This window comes from Pseudophryne corroboree, chromosome 7 (genome assembly GCF_028390025.1).
Source record: "Pseudophryne corroboree isolate aPseCor3 chromosome 7, aPseCor3.hap2, whole genome shotgun sequence".
NCBI classification, from domain to species: Eukaryota; Metazoa; Chordata; class Amphibia; order Anura; family Myobatrachidae; genus Pseudophryne; species Pseudophryne corroboree.
Genome location: NC_086450.1, coordinates 258,516,483 through 258,525,888, shown reverse-complemented (window position 1 = coordinate 258,525,888; position 9,406 = coordinate 258,516,483). Strand labels below are relative to the sequence as shown.

The 9,406-nt window shown below is 42.2% G+C and overlaps 4 non-coding genes across 4 annotated transcripts; all 4 read left to right on the top strand.

Moving 5' to 3' along the window:
• The first annotated feature begins 6,874 nt into the window (after positions 1-6,874).
• LOC134946521 (U1 spliceosomal RNA) lies at positions 6,875-7,038 on the top strand. Its single transcript, XR_010182215.1, has one exon. It is a non-coding gene; the product is annotated as a U1 spliceosomal RNA (small nuclear RNA).
• A 152-nt stretch (positions 7,039-7,190) lies between these two features.
• Positions 7,191-7,353, top strand: LOC134946612 (U1 spliceosomal RNA). The gene has a single exon (XR_010182286.1). It is a non-coding gene; the product is annotated as a U1 spliceosomal RNA (small nuclear RNA).
• A 671-nt stretch (positions 7,354-8,024) lies between these two features.
• On the top strand, positions 8,025-8,188 carry LOC134946556 (U1 spliceosomal RNA). The gene has a single exon (XR_010182244.1). It is a non-coding gene; the product is annotated as a U1 spliceosomal RNA (small nuclear RNA).
• Positions 8,189-8,340: 152 nt separating this feature from the next.
• On the top strand, positions 8,341-8,503 carry LOC134946654 (U1 spliceosomal RNA). Its single transcript, XR_010182316.1, has one exon. It is a non-coding gene; the product is annotated as a U1 spliceosomal RNA (small nuclear RNA).
• The last annotated feature ends 903 nt before the right edge of the window (positions 8,504-9,406 follow it).

Here is a 9,406-nt window from a genome sequence, read left to right as displayed (position 1 = left end):
TATGCAGCACTCGATCCCGTCAATGGGAGAAAAAACACAGACGCGTTTCCCCGCCTTCCAACCTCGGCGGCTTCCTCAGTGGGTATGGCAATAGATTGATAAAAAAATCAATCAAAGAAGTTGAGACATACCAACGGGATTCTCTATTAATACCAAAAATCAAAACCAAACAGAATGAACCTATCAGATTCATGGGTACATTCAATGTACACTGGAGGGAAAAAAATGACATATTAACAAAACATTGGCCAATTCTCTTCACTGATGAAGACCTAGCTGGGATACTCCCAAAGAAACCATTAACAAGCTGGAGAAGATCGTGAAACTTAAGAGACAAGGTGGTGCATAGCCACCTATCCCAACCTATGGGGAGTGAACTAGCAAAGAAGGGCTCCTATCCATGCGGCAATTGCAAGGCATGTAAATTTATGATCCCCACAAAGCACTTTTTTGATAAATACAACAAAAAGTGGATGATAACCTCCAGGATCACATGCACCTCTATAGGAACCGTATAGCATCTGGAATGTCCTTGCCATAGGAAATATGTTGGAAAAACTTCACGACCATTAAAGGTCAGACTCTTAGAACACATCGGAAGTATCTGAAACGCCAAAAAATATCCAGCCAGGTTCAAATCTCTGCCACCAGTAGCTAGACATTTTTTACACCATCACAATGGAGACCCAACGGGTCTCAGAGCCTTTGGAATTAAACATGTACAGCTTGGTATTAGGGGAGGGGACCTAGACCAAGAATTACTAAAATTCGAAACGAAGATGATTTTCTTGTTAAACAGTGCTTACCCACATGGGATGAACGAATCTAACAGCTACACCCCCTTTCTGTACTAACTGTCTCACACAATCTAACTACTCTTTGAGATAAGGGTAAGGGAGGGTCGATTCGTCACAAGTGACCCATTTAATGTATATTATTCCATATATGTATTAATTCATATAGTCAAGATTTTATTGTACCACATAACAACAAGTGACGCATATAATACTACTCCATATATGTACCAATTTGTATGGCTACGATTTTATTGTACCACACAATAATAAGTGACCCATATAATATATACTATTCCATATATGTACTAATTCATATGGTTATGATTTCCTGGCACCATACAATAACAAGTTACCTATGTAATGTATATTACTCCACATATGCACTAACTCATATAGTTTCGAGTTCACTGTACCACACAATAATGAGTGACCTATATAATGTATATTACTCCATATATGTACTAATTCATATGACTATGATTTCATTTTACTACACGATAATAAGATTTGCATATTTATACAATATGTCAAGAAGATGTAACATTCATCAAGTCATCACGTTTTGTTTCAGCACATATATTTTATTTTTACACTTTTTTATTTCTGTGTTGTTCACTTTGATTAGTTTCACGTGCACACCATTCACCATAAAATCCTTTTTGATGGTTTCTTAGATAAATTTGATAAATTAAATTGTTGGTCACACAAGAGACCTCCACATACACTGAGCCACTTCACTCATTGTCCCTTAGAGGACAACAATCACTGCTCACACTTCTTAACACTGTGCAATACAGTATGGGGCATATATATGCCTTATGCTTCATTACTATATTCTCAGATCTTCACTTTTATTAATTGTGTCAACTTACCTGTTATCCCCTTCTGGGACAATAGTCACTGCTCACTTTCCTCACATTTTGGAATGCTAAATATGCACATACCAATGTTTTATTACCGTCCACTTAATATAAAGGAATAAAATATTTATCTATATATCATGTCACACATTGATGATAATCCATTGCTAATTGCATTGCTTTGTGGTCTTCCTGATATTTTCGATCTTCTGGCAGGGGATAAAATAAGTCAAGACTGGCAATAAAAAGATATACTTACCTAACTCGACACCATTTGGATGGCACTATATTTGTCATCCACTGAGTAAAGATGTATATTCATCGAAATGACCATTTTTGTGGCTCTATGTAGTACTTTTTTGAAGAGTATCAATTTTCCATATGAATACTTATCTTAAAAATTGACAAATTAAAATAATAACAAATATAAAAATAAATAAAAATATAAATTTATTCGTGTCCCTATGGATGTTATATTACTAAACACTGAATCAGTGAATAAATATACCGGGGGGGGGGGAAGTAAAACATACAGTATTTCCAATGAATATCTAGTACCTTTAATATGTTACCATCTTTTATTTATACATACAAATAAACATCAGTTTACTTTATATGGGTAGGGGTTAAGAGTAGTATCATGCTCCTTATCCATCGTGCATAAGCAGTAATCTAAAGTGGATACAGTTACATAAGCTGGTTAATTAAGGGTCCTAATAAGCTGGACTTCATCAATTACTGTAACATAGATGTAGTATCTATATGAAAAATCCACATTCCATGGTGGGGTTCGACACCATGGGATCGACCCTGGAACATGGTTCTATTTACTTAATCACCTGATGAGAAAATAAGAATTTACTCACCGGTAATTCTATTTCTCGTAGTCCGTAGTGGATGCTGGGAACTCCGTAAGGACCATGGGGAATAGCGGGCTCCGAAGGAGGCTGGGCACTCTAGAAAGATTTATGACTACCTGGTGTGCACTGGCTCCTCCCACTATGACCCTCCTCCAAGCCTCAGTTAGGACACTGTGCCCGGACGAGCTGACATAATAAGGAAGGATTTAGAATCCCGGGTAAGACTCTTACCAGCCACACCAATCACACCGTACAACTCGTGATACTATATCCAGTTTGACAGTATGAAAAAAACTGAGCCTCTCAACAGATGGCTCAACAATAACCCTCTAGTTAACAATAACTATTTACAAGTATTGCAGACAATCCGCACTTGGGATGGGCGCCCAGCATCCACTACGGACTACGAGAAATAGAGTTACCGGTGAGTAAATTCTTATTTTCTCTGACGTCCTAGTGGATGCTGGGAACTCCGTAAGGACCATGGGGATTATACCAAAGCTCCCAAACGGGCGGGAGAGTGCGGATGACTCTGTAGCACCGAATGAGAGAACTCCAGGTCCTCCTCAGCCAGGGTATCAAATTTGTAGAATTTTGCAAATGTGTTTGCCCCTGACCAAGTAGCTGCTCGGCAAAGTTGTAAAGCCGAGACCCCTCAGGCAGCCGCCCAAGATGAGCCCACCTTCCTTGTGGAATGGGCATTTACAGATTTTGGCTGTGGTAGGCCTGCCACAGAATGTGCAAGCTGAATTGTACTACAAATCCAGCGAGCAATAGACTGCTTAGAAGCAGGAGCACCCAGCTTGTTGGGTGCATACAGGATAAACAGCGAGTCAGATTTTCTGACTCCAGCCGTCCTGGAAACATATATTTTCTGGGCCCTGACAACGTCTAGCAACTTGGAGTCCTCCAATTCACTAGTAGCCGCCGGCACCACAATAGGCTGGTTCAGGTGAAACGCTGACACCACCTTAGGGAGAAATTGGGGACGAGTCCTCAATTCTGCCCTATCCATATGGAAAATCAGATAAGGGCTTTTACATGATAAAGCCGCCAATTCTGACACTCGCCTGGCTGAAGCCAAGGCCAATAACATGACCACTTTCCACGTGAGATATTTCAGATCCACGGTTTTTAGTGGCTCAAACCAATGTGATTTTAAGAAACTCAACATCACGTTGAGATCCCAAGGTGCCACAGGAGGCACAAACGGGGGCTGAATATGCAGCACTCCTTTCACAAATGTCTGAACTTCAGGTACTGAAGCTAGTTCTTTTTGAAAGAAAATCGACAGAGCCGAGATCTGTACTTTAATGGAGCCTAGTTTTAGGCCCATATTCACTCCTGCTTGCAGGAAATGCAGAAATCGACCTAGTTGAAATTCCTCTGTTGGGGCCTTTTTGGCCTCGCACCATGCAACATATTTCCGCCATATGCGGTGATAATGCTTTGCCGTAACATCTTTCCTGGCCTTAATAAGCGTAGGAATGACTTCTTCCGGAATACCCTTTTCCTTTAGGATCCGGTGTTCAACCTCCATGCCGTCAAACGCAGCCGCGGTAAGTCTTGGAACAGACAGGGCCCCTGCTGCAGCAGGTCCTGTCTGAGCGGTAGAGGCCACGGGTCACAGATGAAAATGCAATTCTAAATTTAATCTAATAACATACATTGATGTAAGCACACGCATATAGATTTTACATATAAGTACCAATCACTATTACTTATGATTGACTATGATATAGATTAAATAAATGCATTAAAAAACTCATTAAATGATGATTTCTTTTTGACAATGGATTTTTTGACAAAATCAGCCGTTCAAAAAAAAAAAATTGACCTTCCCAAAATGGCCGCTGCTCCTCCCCCTTCCACCTCCATGAGGGTCACACAAAATGGTGGACAGACCATGCGGCCTCTCCTGCCATAAAGAAAATCACCATGCTAGCTCCCAAAGTAACTTTTAAATGTACTTTTAAACCTACTTAAACAGATAAACAATCTAATCTTAATCAAACACGATATGATCCATTTGAACCTGGTTTTGCGACAATAAAAATACATTTTAGCATCTTAAATATTATGAGAAACGCCTTGTCCCTTAAAATTTCCTATCAGCGTCTTACTGATACCACAATACATTAACGTGGATGTTTTTTTTTTTTTTTTTCCAGCATTTTGCGAGATGTTCATCATTAGCTGGTCAATTACAGCCGCGTTTGTAATGTACAGTGCATCATTAAGATCGTGATATCCCGGACCAGAGCCCCCATCTAACAAAGCTAAATATTTATCTTATTAAAAACACGTTAAAGGTTAAAGAACACAGTACGCAATTGGCGCAAAAAGTACCGCAAGGGTACTCCCTTAACTATACCTTAAGGAATGTACTTATACTGTAAACCTCTGTGTAGTGGTAGAGTGTAAATGCAACACAGTATAACCTTATTACCTTTAAAGCTGTTCTAGCGTCACCGACGCTCTGAGAATACTTAACACTATAAGAAATACACAGATACCGTGCTCAGGGTCCAACGCCTAATATATATATTATGAATGATATACTTGCAAAAGAATTAATACAAATACAAATCATACACTACAATATAACATAGACTACCTAACCAGATAACTACACAGGAAATATAATACAATTACTATTTAAGAGAAAATAAGAGAGAAAGAGGAGAAGAGAGAGAGAGAGAGATTGGCTCACAATAACAAGAAGATCAATATGGTTGCAGCGAAGCTTACACATGTGAGGAACAATCGCTGCGCAGTTATTCAATGCTGAGAATCTTTGTGGAGAAAATACTTGACCTTACCCATACTGGCAGTCCCTATATACACAACCCTACAATACCGCATGGGACAGAAGCTAGACTCCATTTTATTAAAGCTCCCATGATTCCAAAGACTGCACCACATGGTTGAAAGGGGGAGGGGAAAATACCCGGCAGCAGCCATTTTAGATTTGCAGGTCCAAACACATGGCACTCTCTGCTACCCCACAATCACATAGCAGAAGACACAAGACTCCATTTTATTCCAAACTGTCCAAGCCTCAGAACAATGCATATGTTCTGATTTTACAATTCCAAACCATCTAAATCACCTTTCACAATTTCAATCCAACTTCCTAGAACCATCTTATTCACTTTCACATTCCAAACAACTTCAGTATCTCAATAACCAGAGCATATTCATCACAAGACCAGATCACAATGTAACCACACATCTCAGCCTGCCATTGCTACCAGCACATGTTCAAACGTAACTGCATGGTGGTATTTATGATTAACAAGATATATTATAACTAACCAGCACAATCTATTTTAAATCACCATAGGCAAACAAATACCACAAATGCTATGCTACAGGTTGTCTAATGTCCCAGCTACCATCACAGATTCCCAGATCTATCACACAAACACCCAACAATCACACAACCAAGTTACAATATCCTATTTAAACCAGAAAGCAATCTGTCTATATTTCCTTATCTAGCCATGTGAATTCAATACTTAGCCTTTGGTGCCTGGTGATGATCCAGCCATGCTTCTGGGAGCTTTGTTCTGAGTGTAGCTTCATTACATCTGTTCTCTGAGGCCACCTGCAAAAACTGACCCCCAACCCCCCCAGACAGGAACTATCCTCCTGTGTGTCTGTTCCTAGGGGAGGGGTCTCTCTCTCTCCTTTGTATATGTTAATCAGGTTCAGCCCTGAAAATCTTAGTAAAAGGTTGGCTTGATCATCCATTGTTCTCAACAAAGTGATCTCAGCTTTTATACATATAATCATATCTATCCGCTGCAATGTCCCACAACTTCACAAGCAGCATCAAGCTAACCCACACATCATTCTGCTTGCTTCAATACCAAACATGATGGGCGCATCTGGTTCTGTTCAGATAATACATATTCATGACATCAATTCATCAGCCAATTCTAAATCTCCATGATGTCTGGTGCTTGACATTATTATAACCATGTACTGTATGAAACAAGCGCCGAATCCATCTCCGTGCCATGTCCGAGCAAATGCGTGTGTTTCCATATATTGCTGTGCTCGCTGCGCATATTTGCAAGTATATCGACTTAAATGTGTCAAGTATATCGACTTAAATGTGTGTGTGGTTTGTATGTTCTCTCTATGTAATATTTTTGACTTTGACAGTTTGTTGTTTGGGGGTGCTTCAGTATTAGGCAACCTTCTGCCCTCCCATGTTCATCTGAAAATATGTGTTCTCCCTGGAGTTGTTGTCCCCAGATGAGAGTTCCCTTGTGCTGCCTCAGTTGAATCTCCTTTACTTGTCAGAGATGTGCCTGAGCAGCGGCCCTCCCCAACCCTATCCCAAATCATACTTATTTTGCATAGGAGATACCATGGTCATGAAGATTGTTCTCCCAGGGTGAGGTTCAGTCATTGCTTTCTGGGTATGCTGACCCCTGTGATTTCCCCAAATGTGGGAAACTCGACTGCATTATTTGTGGTAGTGGGGGACTGTGTTTGTGCTTTCCTCTGGTCAGCTCTGGTAAAAGTCAGAGTTCTTTGTCTCAGATCTTCCTCTAGCCTTGTTCTTCTTCCGAGACTTCCCTTGTGCTACCTCAGTTGGATCTCCTTCACTTGACAGGGGGGTGCCCGAGCAGCGACCCTCCCCAGCTCTAGCCCAACTCCTACTTACCTGCCAGGTGAGATACTATGATCAGGAAGGTGCTTCTCCCAGGGCAAGGCTCACCCATTGCACTCTGGGTGTGCTGCTCCTGTGATTTCCCCAAATGTGGGACACTTGACTGCATAATTTGTGTTTCCTCTGGTCGGCTCTCGTATAATTCAGATCTCTTTGTCTCAGGTCTCTCTCCAGCCTAGTTTGCTGTCTGTTTCCACTTCTCTTTTTTTGAGCCGCTCCCTTCTATGCCCTTGCGCACTATCCTGACTTCTCCCGTCTGCTTACTTTGTGCCTTCCAACGCACAATGCGAACTACAGGTAGTGCTGCAGGTCCCACACCCTTTTATTTGCCTTACAGAGCAGCTCTGGAGCTGTTACAGTGCCCAGCTGCTGCAAGAAATCAGCTTGAATGCTTCAGGGGCTGGGGCATAGCCAACATGAGCCCCACACCGAAGGAGGGTGGAGGTGTTTAATGTGAACTAGGGGTCATCCAAGCGCTGCAAAAGGCTGCCATGCCCTGCACGCCCCTTTTCTCTTTTCATATGCAGACGAGGGTTGAAGCCAACTTTGACCCACTGCTTGGATGACATCACCATATGCAAATCCATCTGCTGCAGGCCTTCCCCCAGGAATGCTTGCACTAGTTGTTGCATTTGGTTTGTTGTTTGGGGGTGCTTCAGTATTAGGTAGCCTTCTGCCCTCCCATGTTCATCTGAAAATATGTGTTCTCCCTGCAGTTGTTGTCCCCAGATGAGAGTTCCCTTGTGCTGCCTCAGTTGGATCTCCTTTACTTGACAGAGATGTGCCTGAGCAGCGGCCCTCCCCAGCCCTATCCCAAATCATACTTATTTTGCATAGGAGATACCATGGTCATGAAGATTGTTCTCCCAGGGTGAGGTTCATTCATTGCATTCTGGGTATGCTGACCCGTATGATTTCCCCAAATGTGGGAAACTCGACTGCATTATTTGTGGTAGTGGGGGACTGTGTTTGTTCTTTCCTCTGGTCAGCTCTGGTAAAAGTCAGATTTATTTGTCTCAGATCTTCCTCTAGCCTTGTTCTTCTTTCGAGAGTTTCCTTGTGCTGCCTCAGTTGGATCTCCTTCACTTGACAGGGGGGTGCCCGAGCAGCGACCCTCCCCAGCTCTAGCCCAACTCCTACTTACCTGCCAGGTGAGATACTATGATCATGAAGGTGCTTCTCCCAGGGCAAGGCTCACCCATTGCACTCTGGGTGTGCTGCTCCTGTGATTTCCCCAAATGTGAGAAACTTGACTACATAATTTGTGTTTCCCCTGGTCGGCTCTCGTATAATTCAGATCTCTTTGTCTCAGGTCTCTCTCCAGCCTAGTTTGCTGTCTGTTTCCACTTCTCTTTTCTTGAGCCGCTCCCTTCTATGCCCTTGCGCACTATCCTGACTTCTCCCGTCTGCTTAATTTGTGCCTTCCAACATACAATGCGAACTACAGGTAGTGCTGCAGGGCCCACACCCTTTTACTTGCCTTACAGAGCAGCTCTGGAGCTGTTACAGTGCCCAGCTGCTGCAAGAAATCAGCTTGAATGCTTCAGGGGCTGGGGCATAGCCAACATGAGCCCCACACCGAAGGAGGGTGGAGGTGTTTAATGCGAACTAGGGGTCATCCAAGCGCCGCAAAAGGATGGCCTAACAGGAGGCTTTAAAATTTTCATTCTAGTGTCCTTCGTTTGGGAGAAAAATGCAAAGGTACAAGACAGCTTTCCCTTGCCAATATCTCTCTTTTGCAAAGAGCTGCGCATTGAAATATTCAGGGCTATACCGTGTAGATGAAGCACTAACAGGAGGCTTTAAAATTTTCATTCTAGTGTCCTTCGTTTGGGAGAAAAATGCAAAGGTACAAGACAGCTTTTCCTTGCCAATATCTCTCTTTTGCAAAGAGCTGCGCATTGGAAAATTCAGGGCTATGCCGTGTAGATGATGGCCTAACAGGAGGCTTTAAAATTTTCTTTCTAGTGTCCTTCGTTTGGGAGAAAAATGCAAAGGTACAAGACAGCTTTTCCTTGCCAATATCTCTCTTTTGCAAAGAGCTGCGCATTGGAAAATTCAGGGCTATGCCGTGTAGATGATGGCCTAACAGGAGGCTTTAAAATTTTCTTTCTAGTGTCCTTCGTTTGGGAGAAAAATGCAAAGGACAAGACAGCTTTTCCTTGCCAATATCTCTCTTTTGCAAAGAGTTACGCATTGGAA